The sequence below is a fragment of the Benincasa hispida genome, chromosome 2 (assembly GCF_027475165.1).
Source record: "Benincasa hispida cultivar pf3 chromosome 2, pf3_genome.v1.1, whole genome shotgun sequence".
Taxonomy (NCBI): Eukaryota; Viridiplantae; Streptophyta; class Magnoliopsida; order Cucurbitales; family Cucurbitaceae; genus Benincasa; species Benincasa hispida.
Window position 1 is genome coordinate 53,117,074 of NC_143479.1, and position 27,552 is coordinate 53,144,625.

Genomic DNA, 27,552 nt, shown 5'->3' on the forward strand with positions numbered 1-27,552 from the left:
TGTTCATGGATGACTTTTTGATTTTTGGCAACACTTATGACTCTTGTTTATCAAATCTGGAAAAAGTTTTGAAGAGATGCGTTGAAACAAATTTGGTTCTAAACTGGGAGAAATGTCATTTTATGGTAGAAGAAGGAATAGTGCTGGGTCACAAGATATCAAAGATAAACCAAGAATATCTTTTCTCAGATCACAAGACCCCTAAGTATGCTTCTCGAGATAAACCGAGAATATGATTTTAATGACATATACGCCGAAGCGTTCCAAACGCTGAAAAATGCATTATCACTGCACCAATTCTGGTTGCGCCCGATTGGACACAACCGTTTGCTTTGATGTGTGACGCAAGTGGATATGCAGTAGGCACAGTCTTGAGCCAGCGAAAAGACAAGATTTTGCATCCTATCTATTATGCTAGTAAGACGTTGAATGATTCACAAGAAAATTATACAACCACAGAAAAAGAAATGCTCGCAGTGGTGTTTGCCCTAGAGAAATTTCGGCAGTACCTGATTGGATCAAATGTAGTGGTGTATACTGATCATTCTATGATCAAGTACCTCATGACGAAAAAGGATGAAAAACCAAGACTGATAAGGTAGGTATTACTCCTGCAAGAATTTGACCTAGAGATCAAAGACCGGAAGGGCACTGAAAACCAAGTCGCAAATCATTTATCACGATTATAAAATTGCGAGGTTTAGAAGAAAGAGAAAGAGATTAAAGAGAGATTCCCTGACGAGTAACTTATGACAGTATGCGTTAATGTCCCATGGTATGCGGATATTGTAAACTTCATAGTTTGCGGTCAAGTACCCAAAGACTATTTATACCAGCAAAAAAAGAAGCTGAGACACGAAGTCAAGTTTTATTTCTAGGATGACCCATTCTTGTATTGACTTGGACCTGATCATATTGTCACACCCCCTCCCAAGCCTTAAACCCCAAGACCGGGAAGGGGGTGTCAGGGTGACTAATAGCATCCTAAGACAATACTCATGTTCAATATTTCCCCCCATATTTATTACAAATTTTAATAAGTTTGCAACATTCCGCCTATCTATCTATACATATAATTAAATTTTCTTTCTATTCATGGTCTGAGCCGTGCCCTGAGAGTTTACCGAATCCTGAGCTGGTGGTGGTGGGTGATGGACTTCTCTTCGAATGCTCCGCTTTGCTACCTGGGGGGGGAGGGAGGGGAGGATAATAAAACATTTGGAAAACATGAGCTAATAAGCCCAGTGAGTGGTATATTTTCTTATAAATGAAACCTTGGCTTATCAAAAATAAACTTTTGGGGAAAACAACATGCAATCAACAACACATTAATATCATCTCAAATTCATTCCCTCATCCAAGCCGCTGAAATCATTTCCTGATACCGGTCAACTACTATCAACATAACAACAACAATTTTATGGAAACTTTCCCTATACCCCATTTTCCGCCAATGTGCACATCGACCATTTCTTCCCCGCTAGTTATGCTTTGATAACTTGGCCATATTTTCCCACCGGTCGTCACCAACTACCATTTCCCGCTAACCGAAGTTGACCATATTTTCCCACCAAGTACCCTTTTCAAGAATATAACCATATCCCGGGTATAATTCTAGTTTCCATCACAATATAACATGCAATATCATGGCAATCACAATAGAAATCATGCATCCCTACTTATGCACATTTGACATTACCCTCTACATACAAGGCTCTTATATACATATACATACATAAATCAAAACAACACATAGTAACCACTCACCGTCAGCAAATCCTCCTAGCAATTTACTCGTAAATATCTTCCCCACTCAGACCAAATTGGAATTTGAGCAGCACCTCCTTCGAATTTCCTTCCTTCCAGACCAACGACAGCCTATTCACTAAAAAATCACACTCTCTATAGGATTTTTACTACTGGAATTTGTTTTGGAATGAGTTTAACTTTCAGTCGGGGCCTCCTATTTATAGTTGTTCCCAGCTCCTTTCTGTGCGACAACTCACCATACAAATGGTTTCTCCTTAAACTACCCACGTTAACTTGGGCTAACCAAGCTTTGAATTGTCTAATTCTGAGTTTTCCAACCAAAATTACCTTAATTTGCATGTAATCTTAGCCGTACAGTACTTTCTTAAGTCTCCCTGCATGAAATCTCCCTTTGCCACAGCAACCGCTTAATTTTCGAATTAATTATCCAAATTATTAATGAACGTGTCTAGCCCCTTTAAAATGCGTCCGTCTGTTCAATCTCGCTCTCTCCACTCTCGTAGCTCTCGCTCTCTCTGAATTTCTCGCTGGTTTTGCTCTCGTGGCTCTCGCTCTCTCCCACTTTCTCGCTGGCAGATCTCGCTCTCTCCACTCTCGCTCTTTCCTACTTTCTCGCTCAAACTCTCGCTCTTCTCCAATCTCGCTCTCTCCCATTTTCTCGCTCAAACCAATCTCGCGCTCTCCCATTCTCTCGCTCAAATCAATCTCTCTCTCTCCCATTCTCTCGCTGCCTCCACTCTCGCTGGTGTCGCTCTCTCCCATTTTCTCTTCACTCTCGCTCGGCATCATGCGTAGGACAGTTGTTTGGTCTAACGCTTCCATCAACGCATGCCCTTCGTAACACGTAGACAATACTTAAACCATTGCGTTATTCCATACTTAATTCATTTATCTTGGTTTTCCCGCATCTAAATTCCTCATAATTTTTTTTATATCCTATTTCCTCATGCCTTCCAAATTAGGGTTAGGGTATTACACATATTCTGCGTCGATGCATTCCTGAGCACAAAACCAAGCACATTCTAGAACTTTGTCATGAGTCCCCTTATGGAGGACATTTTGGAGGGCAGCGGACCGCCACGAAAGTTCTACAGAGCGGTTATTTTTGGCCAACGCTTTCAAAGACGCCCACGCCCATGTTATGCAATGTGACAGGTGCCAGAGAATAGGGAACATGTCCAGACAGGATGAAATGCCTTTGACTTCAATCTTAGAAATTGAACTGTTTGATGTATGGGGAATCGACTTCATGAGCCCATTTCCGCCTTCAGAGGGTCATCAATATATTTTGGTTGCAGTTGATTATGTTTCAAAGTGGGTTGAGGCCATCGCATGTGCTAAAAACGATACGGCCACGGTGGCAAAATTTCTCAAGAAAAATATCTTCACGCAATATGGAATGCCCCGTGCCTTAATTAACGATGAAGGCACACATTTCATCAACCGCATCATCACCAACCTGTTGATCAAATTTAATGTCAACCATAGAGTTGCAACTACATATCACTCACAAACCAATGGGTAGGCAGAAATCTCCAAATCAAGACCATCTTGGAAAAGGTCGTCAGTACCTCTAGGAAAGATTGGTCACCCAAGTTTGATGAAGCACTATGGGCATACAGGACTGCCTTCAAAACTTCAATCGGTATATCCCCATATGCCCTGGTCTTCGAAAAAGCTTGCCATCTGCCTCTCGAGCTAGAACACAAGGTAATGTGGGCAATTAAAAAGCTAAATTTTGATCTGTTAAATGCGGGGGAAGCCCAGAAGTTGCAGTTGAACGAGTTGGTCGAGTGGCAAATGAATGCATATGAAAATGCCAAGTTTTATAAAGAGCGAACCAAGAAATAACATGACAACGTATAAGCAAGAGGACATTCTTCATGGGTCAACAGGTACTTTTATTTAACGCACATTTGCGATTGTTTCCAGGAAAGTTGAAGTCCCACTGGTCTGGACCGTTCCACATCAAGACTATCTTTCCCCATGGCATAGTGGACCTAACAACCGAAGATGGAAACAACGCATTCAAAGTCAATGGTCAATGAATTAAGCCCTACTATGGGGGCAATGTGGAACAACGCATGGAGACCATCGACTTAGGCAAGCAAGACTGATCGCTTGCAGGATGCGATTGTGGTAACCCTGAATACTCTTTAAAATAGCATCCCTACATCTATCTTTACTACTTTCCTTATTGCTTTCTTTACTGCTTTCTTACTACTTTCGTAAAATAGTTTATTACTTTGTTATTGCATTATTAAAATTAGTTGATTGCTTACATTAATTAGTTTCATGCTTTGTTGAATTTATTTATATTCCTGTCTCAGTATTGCATTGATCCTAAATTCTGTGAATGAATATTAAAAAAATGAACACCGCAACGTCTTATCAATTTGGTTTTGAGATAAGTATTGCGATGTTGGTGATACCATAAATAACATTCGGTATGCATTGTGATGACGGGTGTATCTGGTGTTAATAGATACACTTTGCGCCCATCTTCCACAAATGCATTGTGTTGACGGATGAGTTGCGCGCATATGTACACTGTGCCCATCCTCAGCAAAAATGCACTATGTCGATGGTTATGTTGCACTGGTAGAAATACCGTGTACCCGTCCTCCAGAAATGCGTTGCGTTGAGCAGTGTCTTGCGCTAATGCATATGTTGTGCCCGTCCTCTGCAAATATGCATTTGCGGTAACGGATGCATTGCGTTAAATACTTAACATTGCGCCCATCCGAGTAAATAAAGGAAACAAAATGATAAAATCTTCGCAGAGAGGGTAGTCAAATCGCTTCAGCTTCCGAGGGAATTATGACTTTGCAAACGAAAGGACGTCCTTTCTACTAAATTATAATGGGAGGGGCATGGTGGCAGGATTTTTGGAATACCGAGGCCTGCCACACAGCGATTACGTTAGGACCATCAAGGCCCAACCTATAAATCGCACCCCCTTCAACCGAGGAACTCATTTGCATCTCCTCGCGAAAGAAAAAAACCCTAAAGAAATTCTCTCTGCACACCATCCCCTTCCGAGCTTCTTCCTAAGACCAAAAAAATTTTCCAACTTCTTTCACTTCATTGAAAAAAATGGCCGGACAGTCATTACACTCTTCGTCTCTACCATCGTCCCGTTCCCAAGCCCCCGTCACCGCACGGGAGGCAGCTTTCTTCGTTGCCAGCCGCCACCTTCCCGCCTAGCCTAAGCCTTCCCCAAGAATCAGCAAAAAACCTCTGTAGCAGCAAAACCATCCACCAACCGCGAAGGGCCAAGCACGGAGAGTGCCCCTGCCACTAGACCGGAGGTGGCACTCCCAGTACCTTCGACTGAAAGTGAACTGAAGCGAAGGGACGACAATGAGGTATTTGGGAATATTTTGAGCAATTTAGAAAGAGAGGGGGGGTTACCGGAGGCAGGAGTACTGAACCAACCCCTGCCATCAGAGGAGGAGTTGGCATTGGCTTCACGGAGAATGGCCCTGGTCACTTCGGATCTTAAGGAGACTGTCCCAACAGACTTCAATAAGGAATCCATCAGGGCTGTTTTGGAGGTCGTAGAGGCGAAGAAGCAGCTGGGGATAGCAGAAGAGAATGAGAAGAGAAAAAGTAAAGAAAAACGGGTGGAAGGAGATGAAGCCGCCCAGTTAAAAAAGGAGAAGAAAGAAAAGAAGAAGAATTAAAGAAAACAACACAGGCGAGAAGAGAAGCACCTGAAGAAAGAGGAGAAAAAGAAGAGAGCGGAAAGTTTAGATTTTGACAGAGAATCAACCACCGCAAGGGTGGAAGAGGGGATGTCAGTGTAAGTTAAAGCATCAGCGCAACCACAAGTTTCATCACCGCATACCAGATTGGTTGCCTCTGAAGATAGAGAAGACCCTAACATCACCCCTCTTATGTGGCGTCGTAAGGAGAATGCGTCGCACGGGTCCACAAGTGACCCATTATTCTTTCAACGCATAGCAGAGGAGGAGAAGAAAATGAAAAGAGAATTAGAGGAGAAGTAATAAAAGATGTCACGTGCGCGCCAAATCATCGCATCAGGCGATTTGGCCAGAAAATTTCATGATGAGGAGGTTCGTCGTGAAAATGCAAGAGCGGAAAAAGAAGAAAGAAAAAGGCTCGAGGAAGAGCAGCGCATTTTGCTTGCCTCGGAGCAATTTGAAAAAGAAATGAGAGAAGAAAAAGAAAAAGAAAAGAAGGAGAAGGAGGAGAAGGAAAGACGCCGTAAGGCCATCAATCCCGGAAAAAAAATCATGTAAGTAAGAAGAATGTGCAGCGCGTCAGAGAAAAGAAGAGAAAAGAAGTGGAAGAATGGGAAAAGGAAAAGGAAGAGCAACGCAAGGCAAAGGAATGCAAACAAAGACAAAAATCCCACCTTGCGTCTGCTCAAGACAAGGGCAAATTGAAAATAGAGAGCAGCAAGCTTGCGTCGACCAGGAGGCGCCCAGCAACCAAGAAAGAAAATGATGATCTGTGGATGGAAATGGGCTTCTTCCCTACGTCGGCGCCACTATCAGATCTGATTACCAATGTTGTGTTGGAACATGGGTGGGAAACTTTCTACCAATGTCCATCCATTGTCATTCCAGCAGTAGTGAGGGCCTTTTATCATAGCCAACTACTTGACATCGAAGATGTGGTGATCAATGAAAGGAGGGTAGTGTCGTTCAGTGCAAAGGACATCAATGAGCTCTATAAGTTGAAGAACCTCCTGGAAGCACTGGGTAACAAGCTAATTGATGATTCTGAAGAAGAGCATATGGAGGATGCGCTGAAGGTATTAACGCACCCGGGCACCAAGTGGTCGGTGTCATTAACAGGCATAAGAACTCTCGCCTCCAACAGGCTGCTGCCAGAAGCGCGACTTTGGGTTTATTTGGTGAAACGGTGACTCATCTCAACAACACGTGACAAAACAATTTCAAGGGATCGAGTTATGGCCGCATACTACATAACACGCAGCATTCCGATCGATGTGGGCCAGCTCATTGCGAAGCAAATTCGAGGTTTTGTTGGTCGTGTGAGAGGTCAATACTTCTTCCCGTGGACAATTTTGAGCCTGTGCCTCTCTGTGGGCGTAGGCATTGATGAAGAGCCCATGCCTGAAGTTCACGGCATCATCCACATGAAGATCCTATGAATGCTTCTCAAGGATTCACCACATTGTCCCGAGCTTCCAACAAAAAGCACCCAAACCAAAGAAGCAGCACCGCAATGGTAAAGGAAAGGAAACCATCCAAGGCAGTTCGCCGCAGAAGCAAACCAGTTTACCCTTGGACCTTTTGCCTTTAATCATTCTCCCACCAAGCCCTCCAATCGAACCCCTTTCCCCTCTTCCCAAACAATTCACAAACCTCCTCATTGCTCCTGATTCCAACCCTGCCCAGCAACGTCCCCCCGCCATCCATCTCCACCTCACTTTTCACCCCCATCGCCACATGTTGATGACCCACACGGTTTGAGAGCAGGCCCTTCCGCTCAACCTCAAACTGATATTGGTGAATTATCGACGGCGTAACTCACCACCACATCCCTTGCTGCTGCCTTAGCCGATATGCGGGTCTTCTTATCTCAACAGCTTACCTTTTTCCACCATGCATTAACAGAGTTGCAGGAAAGCAACGTAGAGTTGCGAGACAGCAATACAATGCTGCGACAGGCAATGGTCAATATTCAACGCAACATTTTTACCATTCGCCTGAACCAACAACAAATGGCCAAGCGCAACCATGAGTACTTAAATTTCTTAACAGCATATCTACATGATCCCATGGTGCCTCCATATCTAAGCAACCTCTGCAATTTCAAGAAGCGCCACAACAAGCTCCTCCGCAACATCCTCCTCATCAAGAGCCCCCACTGCAACTCTACCTTCTCCACAATTTTGCATATTTTCTTTGCGGCCATTCAATTTTTTTTATAGAAAGTTATACCTTGTATTCTTTTGTACATACTTACAATTTTGTGTTGCGATGTTTATAATTCTTTGTGTACTTAGACAAATTTTATGCAACTGAGTAATTATTCTTTCCATATGCGTTGGCCTCTTTACTTTTATCATCCTTTGTCAATTTATTGCGGTAATTCTTGTCTTTTCTTTTGCGTTGTTTATTTGTGCTGCCATGATGAGTAGTATGTATACCCTTAGAAAAATCTCTTTATACATTGCATTTTCTGCCTAACACTTAGATAATTCATCGTAATCACTTTACTTTACCTTCTCTATTACAAGATTCTGCTCAAACCTTCTTTTCAAAATTTTAACTAAGTGTTTTGTCTTTTCTGTCCAAAACAACGCAATGAGGACCTTGCACATATCTAAATTTAGGGGTGGGGAAGGTCTGAGCAGATAAGATCAAGTGGATGCGGTAATATCAGGCAAATGCGTTCATCATCGTAAAAAAAAAAACCTCCGTTGTCAGTGCAAGGGAAAATCCCAACCTAATAAGAGTTAAGTCGTGAAAGAAACCTGCTCGTAGTTGGATGTTCACATGACACCCGTGGGAGCAAGCCAAAACGAAGGTAGGTTTCTAGGATCGACACAATAAGAAAAGAAAAAAAAGAAAAAAAGGATAAAAGAGACAACTCCTCTGACCAGCAAAAGTAAAACTTGGCTAAGGATCAAGAGTTGAAGTTGAAATTGGAACACAACCGAAGTTGGATGCTCGCATGACACCTGTGGGAGCAAGCCAAAACGAAGGGTGTAACCATGATCAACATTCTCTATACGATGACGCAAACCAGGCCACCGTATAAAAGACGCACTTCGTTGTTTTCACAAGAAGAGGTAAAACATTCTTCTCAAAACTAGAAGGAAACTTTGGGTAGAGGTTTGTTTAAGATAAGAATAAAGTAGAGCATGTTGAAGAATTGTTAGAGGATGGAAGGAACTTTCCGTGTTGAGAAATTATGTAGAGGTGGAGCATTCGGAGTAGCCGATCGACGCAAAGTTAGGATAAGAGTTGAGCTGAAGTGTCTTAGTCGAGGATATGCTTGATGACAAGCATATATCTAAATTTGGGGGTCTAATAACTTATAGAAATACAAGTTATTTATACTGTTTTATTTAGATTATGCAGAAAAAAGAAGGAAAAATTGCATCGACAGTATAGAAATTGGTTTAGAAATATGAAAATTGTAAAGTGTGGTGAGCATACCCGCTAACCCCATTGTGATGGAAAAATGGAATGTCCAAGTCTTTGTTTTGCAGGAAAATAGGTCACCGCATGCGATAATCGCTCGAGGACAAAAATGAACAACGCATCCACATTGCATGCGGCAATCATTCAAGAACAAAAAGAACAACGCAATTGCAGCGCATGCGACGATCGATCACGGACTCGAACGATCTACGCATTTCCACCGCATGTGGCAATTGATAGAAGATCAAAACCATTACACCGCATGCGGCGATCGATCGAAGATGTAAAGAGCAACGCATTCGCATGGACTTCTGACAAGTGTACAACTTTTTTGTTGTACGATTCTGACAAATTGATTGTGGAGCAGAGCAGACATTTCCACTATGCTATGGCAGAAATTATCAGATTTTCAAAGTGAGACCACTAATACAGAAGGAGCCAAGGTCTATAAATAGCTTCCTCAAATTCAATGAAAGGAGGTTGGTCTGAAGAGACAATTTAGAGAAAATCTGGGAGAAAGACGAGACAAGACTGAGAGGTAAGTCTCTGAGCAAGCAATTATTCCATTCCCGAAGAAGAAGCTCTGTGCCAAAGGTCACTTCTACCTGGAAATCAAGCCTGAAAGGGAAACTTTCCACTCCATTTTTTCCACACGTCGATAAGCACATCGTCTCCGATCAGGATCTGTGTCAAGACATTGATACTCTTTCCATCTTTGTTCTTCTTTTCCATTCATCTACTGTGTTCATCTATCTTTAATCTTTCATTCACGATCTATAACAAACGCTTATCTCTAGATTTTAATATCATTATCATAATCATTGTCATTTCTCTGTTCTTTTCCATACATTCATCATCCATTTTCTCCATCATGTGTAACTAATCCCCTGGGTAAAGGGGAAGGATTAAACGAGTGAGTTAATCTTTGTTAAGGAAATCGGTTGAGTTTAGCTAAAGCATGCTCGACGGCATCTTCACCTGTGAGAGCAGAAGTGAAGATATTATTCCACCTATTGAAATAAGGTTGGAAGAATGCGTTAATTAAAGTGAGAAGTATTTCCAGAGATGGAAACAACCTTGCGTTCATCACATTCATCCCTGTTTCACCATAGACATATGGGAACGCGGCCGATCACTGAAAGGTGTAAGCCAAGAGAAAGCGGAACCTTAGTTGCGTCCTCAACAAGATTGACGAACTTGCGATGTCCTTTCCCTCAACCTATTCTCTTTCTGACTCATTTCACAAGACTTGCCACCGCATTCACTAGATTCTTTTGCACAACTTCACAGCCAATCCTCAACTCATATATTAATAGTTTATTCATTTACTTTATCACCGCAATTTACTTCACCGCAATTTATTTACCATCACATTTTATTCTTTACCGCAATTTACTTTTCTGCAAACCCAATTCATATTCTTTATGTTTAACTGGTCGTATATACCACATTAGTATAGCATTACTCACAACAATCCCCGTGTTCGACCTCAGATCACTCTGAGAAACTTGCGTTGGAATTATCCTTGGTTCCAGTGTAAGAAAACTTGTGACATGCACTATACGAACGCATACTACGAAGAAAATTAGAAACATCGCATACACTTAGAATGTAGTATCGCAAAGCAACTTGAGCGCATAGAGCCATCAACCATCCATTCATTCATTTTTAAATCATTACAAGTTTTTGGCGATAAGATATAATATAAAATAGATAAATATAAATTTTGTCTATCAACGAGCTAATGGTCGTGCAGTATTTACTAAACGATCGTATAGTTTTGCTAGATGATCACTTGTCAAAAGTAAACGATCGTGTAGTGTCTGTAGCAATAGAGCGAGCTAAACAATCGCATAGCTTTTGCTAGACGATCACATAGCTTTATCTAAACGATTGGGCATCGACTTATACGATAGGTCTCCGCCATCTCCCACTTGCCCAGTCGTGTACACGATCGGTGTTTCCTCCTTCGTCTGCCTCATTCCAAGTCTGAACAGAGCCCACCCTTTGGATTCTCATACCGAGAATACCAAGGTACCCTTGTTGGTACTGTTAGACTCAACTCGACAACGTCGAGGTTTTCTTGATGTCATTCGTGTTGTTGCTAAGGAATTCGTGGCCGAGGTGATCGTTGAGGACGAGTGCGAAGAGTTCCTCGTCTCCATGATCAACAAGGCTACCTTGGTATTCTCACATTCGTCCTCAATGATCAACGTGCGAAGAGTTTGTGTTGTGTTGTGATCGTTGAGGACGAGTGCGAGAAAACCAAGGTAGCCTTGTTGATCGTTGAGGATGAGAAACTCTTCACAGTCGTCCTCATTGATCGCCTCGGCCATGAACTCCTCAGCAACAGCACGAACGGCCTTCAGAAAACCTCGACGGTGTCGAGTTGAGTCTGACACCACCAACAAGGCTACCTTGGTATTCTCAGTGTGAGAATCCAGAGGGTGGGCTCTGTTCGAACTTGGAATAAGGCAGACGAAGGAGGAAACACCGATCATGTACACGACTGGGCAAGTGGGAGATGACGGAGACCTATCATATAGGTTGATGCTCAATTGTTTAGATAAAGTTATGCGATCATCTAGCAAAAGCTATGCGATCGTTTAGCTCATCGTTTAGCTCGCTCTGTTGCCTACAGATACTACACGATCATATACTTTTGGCAAGCGATCGTCTAGCAAAACTATGCGATCGTTTAGTAAATACTGCACGATCGTTTAGCTCGCCTTAGCCATCATTTAGTAAATCTGTATTTACTTCATGACCCCGTGAGTTTCTTTTGCCGAGAGAGAAAAACTCAAAAAAAAATTTACAAAAACGTTTCAGCGTTTGTATATCATCTTTTGAAATTAGGAAATCCATTTTCCTTTTAAACTCACGGTTACCATGAATCTAATAACCACCCACTCATTTGGTTATTAAAGAAAAAGAATTAATTATTCAATAATTAATATTATTATAAATATAAATGATAACCAACTTATCATACTATATTTATAACCTATAGTTTTAATATTTCATCTCATGAAACATATAAACTATAGTTCTTTTTCTATTCCATGGTACTTAATGTAAATCTCATTTACATCAATCCTCCACTAGATGTATCTCATACATCATACCGATTATATCATATATAATCAAAATACCTCTTGTCAATTTGAACATTTCAAATCAACACCAAGAACTGATCCTCAACTGAATCCATTGAGCTACCAAGGGGACTTCATGGACTTGTAGCTTGAAGCTCCAACGGTACGTGAATAACTAACTAAACTCTTTAGTCACGGGATCCACCATCCGTTAACTGCCAGGCACTCCATTAAAGACCGACAGCTGAACTCTTCTTACCACAGATATATTATGTGTCCATCTTAACCAATCAGTAGTGCGACAACCCTTCACAGATCGCGCGTAAGTACAGCTGGGCCAATAACCGTTATGCCTCTGTAGTTACATTTGTCTCCTTAAGTACCATTAATCCCTCTAATGAACATAAGTCATAGTCCTACTATGACCGAGTCCTCTCTTCCAAAGAGAAGTTATGGCCACTATGTTTAAGCCCTGGAATCAGCCCTTAAGGGAACAATCTCTCTACTTATCCCTGCATCGGGAAAAGAGTGAATTCCATCTTGTGGAGTGAGTTCCCAGCTCCCAGATCAGACAAGTTTCCCAAAAGGTAGGCATGTTGAGTTGGAAATCTGGTCACTCTCACCCATACTAATTAAAGGATCGCCCTCAAAGGCAGGAGTTCCCAAAATACTCAGGATTGAAGTCATGTCACCTATGGTCGTTTATGTGAGATGTAAGTCTCTAGTATCAACGACGTTATATAAAGAGTGTAGTCATCACGTGGTCCAGGTCTTATATGAACTCTTTGTATAAAACACCCCCGCTCGCACGTCTCCACATGAATGGTTAGGATCTACCATCTATAGTAGTTTACAACAATTGCAAACCTCTACAAAGCAGGTCATATCTTTAGTGTCACCAGGATCAGGTATCCCACCTTAATCCTTATACTACAAACCTATTTAGGTTATCACTTAAGGCATGATCCATTTTTATATCACATATACATGCTTAAGTTCACATAAGATAACCAAGGTGCTTTTTTTATTGGATATGAGTAAATGTCAGAATTAAATAACACTTATTTTATTCATTGAACAATGTGTATCTTTACAAAACAACGAGACTCCGGGAGAATTAGGACACCAATCCCAACAATCTCCCACTTGTTCTAATGACTCAGGAGACTAATATACAATAAAATATAAAAATATACAATTTACAATAAACTAGAGCATACCCCAGTATCAGTATGTCCTAAAACTCGCAGTTTGTAATGTTAAACATATTCTATTATCAATAAAGATGTTATTGATGTTTATTCAATAAAACTATTATTGAATATGTGAATTGCACTTGTAAAGTCTAAATCCAATAAATTAAAAATCCATGGCTATTATTTGAATACATGAACTTTATGTGGAGACATAAGAGTGGATTAAGTTCAATAAATAGCTAAAATAATCTATAGTATATGAATAAGACTGGGTACCTTATTCTGGTAAAACTATCAGATGTGGCCCACTCTGTAGTTGTTACGATTTGTTGTAAAGTACTACAAACAAAGTGATCTTGATTCGTTTGTATTGACATGAGGAGTAGGGGCGTCCTATGCAATGAGTTTGCATAAAATCGGACAAAGAATTAAGTCACTCTTACTTTATAACGTTGTTTACTATTTAAGACTGACTATTTTAAAGCGATGACCTAGGTAACTTGACCTTAATCCTGAGCTAACTATGAACTCCTGTTTATTTGGGATTATCCTTAAATTTGCAATGGTGAGGGTTGGCTCAACAGCGCTAACTCAATAAGCCTCCCATTTCAGGGGTAAGATCAGATAGATAACTGGGGACATAGGGTGCAAGACGAAATTCAATCCTAGTAAAGAGGTTGTTCCCTTAAGTGCTGACTTCAGGTCTTGAACAAAGGGTCCCACCATCTCATTGGCCCGAGAGGGACTCGGTTTAGTGATTGGATCACAAACCAATTGTTCATTAGAGGATCAGTGGGACTTAAGGAGCTAGATGTAATCTCGGGGGTAAAACAACTTTTGACCTAACCGTTATTACGAACAACCTGTGAAGGGTTAACTTACTAATCATGGTTATATCGAGTGAATATAATATATCTACAATGAGGGGAGTGCAACTACTAGGCTTTAGTGGAGTAATCCGGTAATTAACAAATGGTGGTTAGTTAGGTTAAAGAGTTTTACCGGTTAATCACGGATCATTGGAGTCCATGATCTGTAGGTCCATAAGGTCCCCCTACTAGCTTATATCGGACTAAACCTTAGAACAATTTGACGAACGAATTTGGAGTGTTCAATTTTGATTTTTGGAGCAAAGCGTTAAATATATATGATATATTTAACCTGATATTTAATTGTGAATTAAACATAAAGAGAGAGAAAATATGAGATATTTAAATAAGATTTAAATATCAAGATTATGAATAGTGATTCATATAAATTGGGATAAGTGTTGGATTTAATATTAAATTAAATTAATTATATTGTTTAATTAATTATTTAATATTGAATTAATTTTAAAATTGATTATTAGAATTAATTTTGAAATTAAATAGATTTGGTCAAAATTGCATTAAAAGTCAATTTGTTGACTAGGTCAAAAATGCAATGGAAGTCAAATTGTTGACTTTTGATTTTTGAAAGTCAAAAAGTCAAATTTATTGACTTTGGACTTTGAGAATCAAACTTTGACCAAGTTAGTGGAAAGATCCAACTTTTGTATGGCTAAGTGTTATCTGCATTTGAAGACACTTGTCCCACTAAATCCCACTTTTTGAGTTAGTGGATTTTTTAGTGTCAAAGTTACATGTTTGCATGTAATGGTCTTTAAAATGGAGTGTTTAATGCTTTTAAAAAACTCTTGGCCATAGTGGGTTTAGATGAGATTATGTGATAATCTCATCCCTTTCCCTCTTAGGACTTCAGCTTTTTCCTCTCCAAATTAGTCACTCACCGGATTCCACCATCCCGTTCCAAGGTCGAAGAATAGTCAAGAAGACTCTCATGGTGATCTATGAATCGTTCGTGAGGAGATTGGAGCTGATTTGGAGAAGATTCAAAGACTACAAAGGTTGTATTCTTTTCCCCTTTTACTTGTTTGATTGCATGCATGCTTAGCTTTATAATTAATCTAGTTAGATTACTTTAGATCCGTTTTTATTCTGTTGGGCATGTGTTCGTTCCATTATAAACATCCTTTTATCTAATAAAATATATGATGTTTTATTTGACATTTAGTTGCATTAAACCTATAAACCAATAAACTAATATCTAAGGTTATCTTATAGCTTAAACATGTATGTAGAGACATATGGGTAGATCATGTTTAAGTGATAACCTAAATGGTCTGTAGTAGATGGATAAGGCTGAATACCTTATCTTGGTGACACTACGAGTACGACCCGCTTTATAGATGTTACAATTGTTGTAAAGTGCTACAAGTGATTTAATCCTGATCATTCATATAGAGACATGTAAGCGGGGGTATTTTATATAAAGAAGTTTTTATAAGACCGAACCACGAAATGTTTAGTCTCATTATATAACGTCGTTCATAATAGAGACTTACATTTTACCAAGATGACCAAAGGTAACATAACCTAAATCCTGAGTGAATTTTGAACTCCTGCCTATGAAGACGGTCCTTTGATTTGTATGGGTGAGAGTGGTCAGATCACCAACTCAACAAACTTACAATTTTGGGGATTCATCTGATTGGGGAGTTGGGAATACAACTACACAGAAAATAATTCACTCATTCCCCAATGTTGGGGTAAGTAGATAAATTGCTCATTTAAAGACTGATTCTGGGACTTGAACAATGTGACGTCACACCCTCTCCTATCCCGAGAAGGGTTTGGTCATAGTTGGACTATGATTTATTGTTCATTAGAGGGCTCAGTAGTACTTAAAAAGTTAGATGTAACTACAAGGGCAAAACGGTAAATTTGGTCAGCTGTACTTACAGGCAATTTGTGAAGGATTATCGTACTGTTGACTAGTTATATCCAATGGACACAGAAATATATATGTAGTGCCACGAATGCAGCTGTCGATCTTTAATAGAGTGTCCGACAATTAACGGATGGTGAATAAATTAATTAAAGAGTTTAATTAATTTTTCATGTACCGTTGGAGCTTCAAGCTACAAGTCCATGAGGTCCTCTTTGTAGCTCAACGGGAATTGATGAGAATCAATGTTTGGATTAATTTGAATTGTTCAAATTAATTAAGGTAATTAATTATATGTGATATAATTATTTTAATTTAATTATATATGATATAATTACTATAATGTATTCGATACATTATAATATAAAGTTTATTTGAGAGAAATTAAATATCTGAATATGATTCAAATATTAATTATGTGAGTTGGATTCATATAATTAAATTTAATATAAATGAAATTTATATTAAATATTGTTGTTGAGAGAATTAAACTATAGTTTATATTGTATAGGATATAATATTAAACTATAGGTTATATGTTATACTTGATATAACATATAGTTTAATATATATTATATGATAAATTTGTTATCATATAAATATATATTGAAGTTTTTATTAAAATTAATTTATTTTATTAATTTTAATTTTAAAAAACAATTTTAGGGAGGGAGTTGTAACTCCTTCCCCTTTTTTCTCTCTACATTGTACAGGAGCGGTTATTCCTTGTTCTTCTTCCTCTTTATGTTTTACAGAATGGTTCTATAAGTTTCACAAGGTCTTCCAATTACTACTTCTTCTCCTCCTCTCATCTCTCTCATATTTCTCTCTTCCAAAATAGCTAGAGCCCACTTCTTCCAGTAGATGTTTCGTGGTGGTATTTCATTTGGTTCGAGGATTTTCTTTCTTAAAGAACGATCTTCAAAGATAAGGGTTTATGAAACCCAATTTCATATTTTTTGTAATTTCTTCCAAGCATGTTGTTTTTAATTAAATGCATAATTCTGTATGTTTTCTGTAAATTTGGATTTTTGGGTTCGATCCCGTTTTTGCTCAAGGACCTTCAATGGTTCCTTTCACCTTTGGGCTCAAAAGTTCCAAACAGAATATGACCAAATAAGGATATATCTTATGATCACTTGCATGTCTTTGATTGTAAAGCTTTTGTTCATGTTCCTAAATACGAGAGATCGAAGCTTGATGCAAAGACAAGACCATCTGTGTTTCTTGGCTGTGGACAAGATGAGTTCAGTTATAGATTGTATGATCGAGTACAGAAAAAGCTCACAAGAAGTCAAGATGTTGTGTTTATAGAAGACCAAACGATACTAGACATTGAGAAGAGAGTTTGAGCATAGTGATGATCTGATTTATTTGAGTTTAGTTTCTTTGACACAATCTTCTACACAGATAGAAAATGAGGTTCAGAATGATTAGTTTGTTGATACACATGAGGGTTCTAAACAGGTTGTAGCTGATAACAGCGTTCAGGAACAATTGTAAAAAATAAAAGTTCCTTAGATGTTTCACTCAGGAGATCTGTTAGAGTTTGACGTCTGTCAACAAGAAATTCAGCTAATGAAAATTTATTATTGACTGATGGGAAAGAGCTTGAGAGTTATGAAGAAGCCATAGAAGATGAGCATAGGATTGATGCCATAAAAGATGAGATGAAGTCTTTACATAAAAATCACCACTTTTGAGCTTGTGAAATTGCCTAAAGAAAAAACTACATTGAAAAATAAGTGGGTTTATAGAGTGAAACAGGAAGAACATACCTCAAATCTGCGTTACACGGCGAGATTGGTTGTCAAAGGGTTCAGTCAGAAGAAAGGTATCGACCTTGATGAAATTTTTGCTCTAATTGTCAATGTTCGAGTTGATGCCTTAAATCTCATTGGGTCCAATAGTTTGTAAACACGTGTATGAACAAACATATTGTGATGTAATAATATGAGATATTTTCTTCACTATAGTCTTTGAAATATGAGATATTTTAGTTGCATTAACCACAAACCAATAAACTAAGATCCCTGGTTATCGTTGTAACTTAAGCATGTATGTAATGATATACAAGTGGATCGTGCTTTAAGTGATAACCTAAATGGTCTGTAGTAGATGGATAAAGGAGGGAAACCCTATCCTATTAACGCTACGAGTGTGGCCCGCTTTATAGATTTTACAAGTGTTGTAAAGTGCTACAAATGGTCTCATCCTGACCATTCATGTATTAGACATGCGAGTGGGGATGCTCTAATACAAAAGAGTTTTTATAAGACCAAACCACGAAATTTAGTCTCGTTATATAACGTCGTTCATGACAGAGACTTTCATTTCACTAGGATGACCATAGATAACATGACCTTAATCCTGAGTGAGTTGGGAACTCCTGCCTATGAGGACGGTCCTTTGATTTGTATGGGTGTGAGTGGCCAAATCGCCAACTCAAACCTACCACTTTGAGGATTCTTCTGATTGGGGAGCTGGGAACTCAACTACACAAGACGGAATTTACTCCTTCCCCGAGTTAGGGGTAAGTAGATAAATTGCTCCCTTAAGGGCTGATTTCGAGACTTGAACAATGTGACGCCACATCTTCTCTTGGCCCAAGAAGGATTTACTCATAATAGGACTATGAAGTATTGTTCATTAGAGCAATCAGTGGTACTTAAGGAGTTAGATGTAATTATAGGGGCAAAACGGTAAATTGGCCCGACTGTACTTACGAACGATTTGTGAAGGGTCATCGCACTGTTGGTTGGTTATATCCAATAGACATAGAAATATATCTGTAGCGCGAAGAGTGCAGTTGTCAGTCTTTAATGGAATGCCTGACAGTTAACGAATGGTGGATATCGTGATTAAAAAGTTTAGTTAGCTATTCATGTACCGTTGGAGCTTCAAACTACAGGTTCGTAAGGTCCTCTTAGTAGCTCAATGGATTCAAGTTGAGAATCAGATTTTGGGTTAGTTTGAAGTGTTCAAATTAACAAAAGAAAATTTGATTATATATGATAGAATTAAATTGCATCAATTATATGAGATATAATTGACTTAATGTATTAGATACATTAATTGGAGGAGTTATTATTAAATGCAATAAGGGAGAAAAAGAACTATGGTTTAAATATATTATTTATATTTGTAATTAAATCAATTATGAGATAATTGGTTACGATTTTTTCTCCCAATAACCAACTTAGTGGGAAGTTGTGATCGATTATGGTAACTGATGGTTAAAATGAAAATTGTTTTCATTTTTACAAAAGGCGATCATTAAGCGATTAAGAGTCGTGCAATCAAAAGAATTAGCTATACGATAGCTTGAGAGCATACACGATGGTGTAAGAGTTTTCTATACGATAGTCTCTTGTTTTTCTAAACGATCGAGTATTAGTCTATACGATAGACATTTAGTCATCTCCCACTTACTTGATCGTCTATACGATCTGTGATTTCCTCCTACCCTCTACCAAATCCTACAAAACCCACAACTTCTGGATTCACACTCTGAGAATACCAAGGTAGCCTTCTGGTGGTGTCTACTTTCTGTTTGAGGGTCAAGTGTGATTTGTTCTTGTTCGAGGAGATAGCTGAGGCGTGACGTTCGTGTTGGTGAACGATCGCTCAGTAAGTTCGAGGGCACCAAAAGAATAGTTCTTCAAGGGTAAGTTCTCTTGAACCTTAGTACTTTTCCTTTTATAGCATGCTGTAATTTAGAGTTTTGTATAACTATTACTATTTGATTGTAAATGTATATGTTCTATCATAATGGAGTTTGGAACGATCTCGCTTCCGCTCATTGGTCTCTTTGTTAAGAGTTCCATCAGTCAAGATGTCTTCTATACGTGTAGTTTTGGGTTTGGCAACCAATTTTGACTTAAAGGTTAAGCAAATGGATGTTAAAACTGTATTTCTTCATGGGGACTTAGATAAAGAAATCTATATGGAACAACCAGAGAGTTTTAAGCAAAAAGACAAAGAATAAGAGCATCTGTTGTGTAAATTGAAGAAAAGTCTTTATGTGTTGAAACAGACACCAAGGCAATAATAAAAGAAGTTTGAGTCAATTATGGGGGAAGAAGACTATAAAAAGGCTACTTTCGATCATTATGTTTTTCTCCATAAATTTTTTGATGATGATTTTATTTCATTATTGCTTTATGTTGATGACGTTTTGATTGTTGGCAGGAATGTTTCAAGAATTGATAGGTTGAAGAAACAATTGAGCAAATATTTTGCCATGAAGGATTTGGGCCAACAAAGAAAATTTTTGGAATTCAAATAGTTCAAGACAAAGCTTCCAAAAAGTTATATATGTCATAGAAGCAATACTTGAAGAAGGTGCTTGAGCGTTTCAACATGAGTAAAGCGAAACCGGCTAATTCTCCTTTATCTAGTCACTTCAAACTGAATAGTAAACAAAGTCCTACAGATAAAGAGAAGGAAGATATATGCAAGATCCCTTATGCTTCAATAGTTGGGAGCTCAATGTATGTCAGGGTATGTACTAGACCTGATATTGCTCACGTTGTTGGTGTTGTTAGCCGTTTTATGTCCAATCCAGGAAAATAATATTTGGAGGCAGTCAAGTGCATCATGAGATATTTGAAAGGCACTTCCAGTTTGAAGCTCACATTTGAAGGTGGAAAGCCAATACTTGCTAGGTATACTGATTTAGATATGGCAGGAGATCTAGACAACATAAAGTCTACTTCCGATTACTTGATGACATTTACAGGTGGTGCAGTGTCTTGATAGTCAAGATTGCAGAAGTGTGTTGCACTTTCTACAATTGAAGCATAGTATATTGTAGCATTAGAGGCTTACAAAGAGATGTTGTGGATGAAGCATTTTATACAGAAGCTTGACTTCAAGAAATAAAGATATGTGATATACCATTACAATCAGAGTGTTATTCATCTTGGTAAGAATGCTACATTTCATTCCAAAACAAAGCATATAAATGTGAGGTATCACTAGATGAGAGATGCTTTGAATGATTAATTGTTTGAGCTTGAGAAGATACATACTGATCATAATAGATATGATATGTTAACGAAGAATCTACCAAGAGAGAAACTTGAGTTTTGTCGTTCCGCCACGGGAATGACCAGTTCCTCCACAAAATGAAATAAAGGAAGATTTGTTGGGTTTATTTCACCTTTTTTTGGTGAAAGCACAAATTAAGACCCAAGGCCCCTTAAGGCCAAATCAGTTTTTGTTTAAAACTTAAATGTGTAGCCGCCAGTTTTTTTTATTAATTACGCAAATCGAGAGAGACCAAGAAAAACAACAGTGAGGTTATTTTAGAAAACTTCCTCCGTACAACAACATTTTTCAGTCATTTGGAGATTGATATGTGGTTTGATCGAGCTGAAATTTTGACAGCGTGCTCTTGACACGAGGTTCTTCAATCTGGAGGGTGGAGATTTTGTTTTGAGCTACCTACAGTCATATATCGTGGGTAATTGGTTGTCACTTCAAGTGAGACGTTTCTTATTTTATTCTTATCAATTTGTTGATGTTTGTTGCTAAGATTGTTAATCTTGAGATATTTATTGTGTATGCCTCTAGTTGTAATTAAGGAGAACTCGTTGTAACCCATTATTAATTATAGTAGAGATTTTGACTTCAGCCTGTGGTTTTTTACTCCTCACATTGAAAGGGTTTTTTCTCGTTAAAATTGTTTGTGTTCTTACTTGATCATTATTGTTGTTGCTAGTTGATTAATATTCTATTAGATTCACACAAGAGTGGGATAATTGAGAAAAAATACAGGGTTTATCTTAATACTTTTTTTATTTAAAAAAAACCCATTTTTATATTAAACTACGTTAAAATTGACAGAACATTTAAACGTTAAATTATGGATTTATCTTCTCTTTCTCATGTAATAGGGTAGAATCTTCAATAACCTATGAACAAAATACTTGAAATGACCACTTCGATGTTCATCTTTATAAAATTTAGTGTCTCTTTCTACCAATCATCCAATCTAACCCTTTGTAAAACCAAATTACACTCTTTCAAAAAAAAAGGAATGGTGATATAATAGATATGATGAGAGAGTTTGACCTTTTTTTTAACATGTGAATAGCGGTGCGTTTGAATAATTCCAAATTTTCATGTGGGAAGAAAAATGTCAAGTTTTGAATGACATAATTTCAATTTCATTGAATATATGACCTAGAAATACTTTTGGAGATTGTGATGTCATGAGTTTTTATGTGTTAGGACAATATAGGTACCAAGTTTACTTGAAAGTCACAATTATGAAAAGTATATGTATAAGTTTTTATTGTAAAATATAAGTTATTGCAAATTTGATCTCTATAATTTGGAGAAAATGAGAATTTAGTCTTTATAGTTTAATAAAAATTTTCATAAATAGTCTACATTGGATTTTAGAAAAGCATGATTACTAAATTGTAACTTTTAAAATCATAAGGATTTGTTATGAGTTTTTTTTTTTTTTTTTTTTTTTTTTTTGGCAAAGGTATTGTAATTAAAATGTGGGGTGGAGGAATCGAACTTCAGACCTCAAGGTTGATAATATGGACACTATGCCGATTGAGCTGCGCTATTTTTGGCAAAATAATTTTTATGAGTAATTTTGGACCAAAAGAATAGGAGATAACCAAATTCCTATTATCTTATCAGAGCCAATTAACATACAGGGTATGTCTAACGTGACCACAATCCAACAAAAATTACATATTATCTTATCAGATTAGGAGATAACCGAATTCTTGAAGGAGACAGGAGAAGAACCAAAACAAGTACTTCTATAAATATATTCATTATAACTCTCAGAGAGGTAACTTGAATCACATCCTAATTAGGTTCCACTCTCTGGCTTAAACATTGGAGTGTGTTTGGCAAACACCAGCCAGTGTGTGGTATGTAGGTTTTCTCTTTTGTAGGTCACGTCTTTATACCCTTCAAACAAATTCACTACCGATATCACGTGAAAGTTAGATGCATTTTCTTTATTAGGATTTTAGCATCAAAACTTTTTTTAAAAAAAAAACCACAGGGTCCAAATTAGTAATTCAACCCTACTTTTATTTGTGAAAATAGATTAGTATCTAGTTATATATAAGTTTATGAAATTTCAATTGAAGAGTTTTTTTTTTTTTTTGGTCGATTTTAATTTGAAAGTGATTGTATATAATGTAAAGGGGATCACAATTTATGTTGAGAAAAAATATTTTGCTCTACTTAGGAAATACCAAATACCTATTGTGGTATAATTTCGTAATCAATTCAACAAAATAAATGAGGCTCATGGTTTTTTTTTTTCTCTAAAATAAATAAATACAACATTCCAAACCATTATAAAGAATATCCTTCATCTGGTCATTTGCTAAACTCTCTTTTTTGTACTTTGTTTTGAATGAGAAAGACTTGAAATTTATGTATTTAAAATTTTGTATTGGGATAACAACCGTAAAAAAGAGTTAAAAAGTTTACTAATATAGAATTTTAACCTTAATTGATTAATTGAAAATTATAATATGACAAGATTAAATAAATAATTTATTTCTAAATTCCATCAAATCCTTTGAAATCCGATTATTTTATCAGAAAGTTTTTTTTTCCAAGTAAAAACATATTCGATTTCAAATCACATAATTTCACTTATTTATTTTTTTTTTAGAAAAACGAAACTTTAAAGAAAAGACATCAAGGAGAGCTATACACATATAGTTTGCAAAACGGAAAATAGATAGATAAATTTTCGGGATATGTATATGTATATAATTTGAATATCTTTAAATATGGATACTTAATTATTTAGAAGAAATGCCATTTAATTTGAAACTTCCAGCGTGAAACTCCTCAATTTGGATTTTAATTCGAAATTTTTGGAGAAATGATGGTTTCTTTGTTCAAGGAGTTTAGTGATTTCAAATTTTAACCTAATTTTAATTCAATGGATTATGTTATAATGTAATCCATGACTTCTTATCATGTCATATAGATATAGATGAATTTGTAAAAAATATTTATCATATTGTAGTACGATACAAGTATATTATTGGTATAGTTTAGTAAATTCAAATCGTGTCTTATGACAAATAATTATCTGTATGTCGAGTATATAATTCGTATATCATAGGTATATCAACATTCATAATCATGTATATCAGGATTCATTAAAAAAATATAACAAATCAAGTATATCACACATAGAACATTAACATTTATGTGGGTATAGAAATAAGTAAAGAAAAGTAATGTATCAAGTATATAGACATTCATATTAGATATATTAACACGCGTAATCATGTACATCAAACTATATTAAAGTAAATGATGTTTTATCGTACTAAGCGATGAAGTATATAAATAGTGTATCAGTATATATATAAAGTATATTGATGGTGTATATTGCATTTTTGCTTCTTCTATGTGAATTGAGTCTCCAATATATTGAGTCAATTGTTTAAATTTCTACTCCTTTATAGTTGAACTAAAACGGACCCTCTTAAAAGTAATAGTCTTTGATCTTGAATTCTTTAAAGTTGTTGGTGATAAAATATGGTTCGGAGAAATCTTACTTTACTTTCATGTGCTTTAATAGTAAATTTGTGATATAAGGAAAAAGGTGACATGCAAAATAAAAAAAAAGGTATGTACGGGTGTGACATTTGTGACACACGTTCAAATGCTCAAATTAGCGATAAGAGAAAATAGTGTAGCAAGACTTTAGGGTTTAAAATGAACTTGATGGTGAAATTTAAGTTATTTCGTATGAAGTTATAATGGTGCATAATAAAAGAATTTACTAATAAATAAAATTTTCCAATCCTAAACAAGTCAAGTGGATATTGATAGAGAAGAGAGTTACTAACTCTAACTTATATGAGCCTAGATCCACTTTTGTTTGACCAATAATTTTATCCAAAACGGTAGTCATATTTTTGTAAAACTTAAAAATAAAAAAAAAATAAAAAAATAAAAAAAACTTGGATAACCTTCAACATGTTATGTGGTCAATGAGTTTTCAAATTATTTTTTAATTATATACTTACTAACTTTTTAAACAATCATTTAAAAAAAATAATCACAAACCAACACAAAGACTAAACTGAATTCGGAATACAAGCATCCTTACAGAAAATCGAGGAGAACCAAGAAGGAAAGACAAAAGAATTCCTAACATCTTCTTCAAAGAGAGAATAAAAGAAAATAATACAAAAAGCCTCAAAACTCCCGAAGGAAACAACAAGGCGGTGCCACCCTGTTCGCCAATCTTCGACCCTAAAAAAAGACATGACTCAGGCAGTGTTGCATTGAAAATGGTTGGTGAATGTAACGATGGTCAACAATTTAATAATTGCCTTATGTCGTGCCTTAATTGTTAAGTATGATGGTGATCTATGTTAAACACAATGTTTTCTCTACTTAGACCAAAGTAAAAGTTCAAATAGAGTTCTTGATGAGTCCAAGGTCGAACACAAGGACCGTAGACTAAAGATGTGCTTGAGCATGATGAATGATCTTGACGCGATAAATTCTTAATTAATGTGGCGAGTGCGTTAGCTAAAGTAATGAATTGACTACAAATGGTGGTGAGTGATGATGCCTCGAGTGTGTTATGACGTGTGATGTGATGAAGTAAAGATGATGATGATATATATAAACATAGTTAAGCAGCGTGCGTAGAATTGAAGGAAAAATCAATTGATAAGACAAAGTTGAAAAGGGTTACTAACATTTTCCTAAGTGGTGCATAAGTTATGCGTTCATGTCATTAACTCATAAAATAAAGAACCCGCCTCTCAGCGTTTTTTAGCCACATTTGCCCTATCTCTAGGACACATGCTCAAGTTAATTTCAAATAAAAGATTGACTTTATTTATAAACCTACTTATTTTCTTACTTGATGACGTTCACAATTACTTACTTTCTCAAGCAGTTAATTATTTCTACTTAAACCAATTTGTCAAATGGATTCAAGCAATGTTTTTAATCACATATCAAACAAGATGAATTTTAACGATGCAATACGTGTGAAAATACTAGTTTAACTTTCTCAACTCATTAGAAATTTAGTTGCACATGATTGAGGAAAGATAGGACATGGATAGATGAAAGATGATAGAAATATGATTTTTATTAAGAAATAAAAGTTTTTTCAATCTCAACTATCATAATACAAATTGAAATAACAAGAAAAATAGAATAAAGATCAAAGATGAGATATGTCAAGCCACCAACCGCAATGTTTTGCTTCCTTCAGTTTAGATGGTGGCTGCTTCAAAGGTGGTTGTTGTGGAGGTAGGGGTGCTTTTTCCCTTTTTTAGAGAAGAAAACTGAGTTCTCACTCAGAATTATTCAAAGAGAAACTCGAGAGGTTGAAGATAATAGTGAAAGTGGGGAGAAATTGGGGCAAAATTTCAGTAAATCTCTTGGAAGAAAATATTACACTTAAACTGATTTTCGAAGTGTTGTTTGTAGACGTCAAAGGGAATGTTTTTTGCTTCTTTTTAATGATTGACTGACACATTTGCAAATTCCATGCTATGTTGCGTCGAATACTCGAACCACAAATTCATTAGTTGTGGTGCGACTGTCTCAGATCAGCTACCAACTTGTACTTTGATATGACATTCACCACTCACGCGTTTGTCGTTTTCTACTCTTCATATTTCTGCTCAACACATGTTACTTTGTGTGCAAGGTTGAAGTTTGATATGATCTCTTTTAATGCGTCCACAAATGCAATTTTTCTTTTCTTGGTTGATTTTTGCTTCTTTTCATTCGAATTATATGTTTAAAGCGGTAAGATTTCTTCGTTTTCAAGATAATGAGTTTGGTAACCCATGAATGCAAAGTTTAATTATTCTCATGAATTTCATTTCAAGCTAATGCATTTTCCTAATTATTCTAAATAAAAATCTACAATAACTTATATTTCTACAAGTTATCAGGTAGCCTTAGACAAGCGGATAATTTCCTCGACCAACGGGCAAACCTCCGATGAATCGCACCCAACTCGATTAATATAGTTCACCAACTCAACGTGGTTAATTCAACAATTAATGAGGGGATAGAAGCATCCCTCACCTTATCCAAAAGGGTTTATAGGCCCTTAATGGTAATAAGAGTCTCCAAGTTTTTTATGGACAATCCCTCCAATGCCTTTTCACAGTCGGCATCAATAAAAGATCCAAAAAAGTCGCGAACAACCCATCCAATGCCACCAACATGCTCTAACTCACTCCACGATGCAACCACATTGAGCTTCCAACACCCACTCGCGAGTGGTAACCAACCTTCGTGACTCGGTTGGCTCTCCAATAGAGAAGGGGAGGGAGAAGAAGACTACAATCTGAACTCCTCTATATGAAGGTGGATTTTGTGAATGATAAACCCGCCATCGAAGGAAGTGCCACTAGCTTTGATAGAGTTTCGATAATTCCAAAGATCCCACATAATAGTAGTAATGACATCCCCATCGAATTCATTAAGATGGCCAGTATCCCATCCCAACAATCGAAAGGGCACCAAAAACCCTACAAGAATCCAAAAAATTGCTTAAGGATGGGAAGAAGAAAAACT